Source organism: Oryzias melastigma, unplaced genomic scaffold (genome assembly GCF_002922805.2).
Source record: "Oryzias melastigma strain HK-1 unplaced genomic scaffold, ASM292280v2 sc00448, whole genome shotgun sequence".
Taxonomy (NCBI): domain Eukaryota; kingdom Metazoa; phylum Chordata; class Actinopteri; order Beloniformes; family Adrianichthyidae; genus Oryzias; species Oryzias melastigma.
The window spans coordinates 36475-37335 of record NW_023417043.1 but is presented as its reverse complement, the minus strand read 5'-3'; positions in this window follow the sequence as shown (position 1 = coordinate 37335).

Genomic DNA, 861 nt, shown 5'->3' with positions numbered 1-861 from the left:
AAAATCTTTGTTTTTATGGTTTTTGTAGACTGGATCTTACCTACAATATAGTGCACTAAAAACCCTTTTTTTTTTTTAATGACAGTACGCCTTGTAATCCGGAGCGCCCTATAAAGGGATTCATTCTGGTTGTATTTACTGATGTTGAAGCCATTTTGAGAGAAACGCTGCATTATGTCAAAATGTCAGTATGTTTTTTTAAATTTGTTTCTTTACAGCCAACACATTCTCGCTCCCAACTCCTCATATATATATGTATCCCGATTCGCATGGCAGAGTGTTAAATCAATGGTACAGTGTTAATTCAGTGGTACAGGTGATTTGAAGTTACGCGGCGCAATTTGAGCGGCCGGCGCAAAAGTCTGCCAGCAGCTCGATTTGAGCCGCAAGGCACGAATTGGGTGAGATCAAAGCCCCAGTACTGAGAAAATCTTTGAAATTTTTCTTTTTTTTGTCATTTTTTTGTAGAACTCCTCACAATAATTTAATTTGATCTATGTGTCTTGCATTCATTGGAAGTGTGGAGTGCTCGCGCCCCGGCTGCGTCACTGCACATTTGGGTGACCGCTTTCGGTAGGGGTTCAATGCAAATGCATGTAGAGCATAATTTTAGACTTCTATGCGCGATTGCATGGACTTTTCATTGGGCGTGACCGCAGAAATGCGAGCCGATGCAGCCGGCGTGTGAACACCTTAAAATTCACAGACACCCACACGCAGCGCAGTGTCTAGCTCAAGATCACTTGTTTGACAGACAGCGAGCAGCGAATTTGCCACATGTTGAAAGAGGGGCGGGCCACCTCGGGGCCACTCGGAGGTTGGGGACCTCTGATTTAATAGGAACAGTCAGCACATCACAAA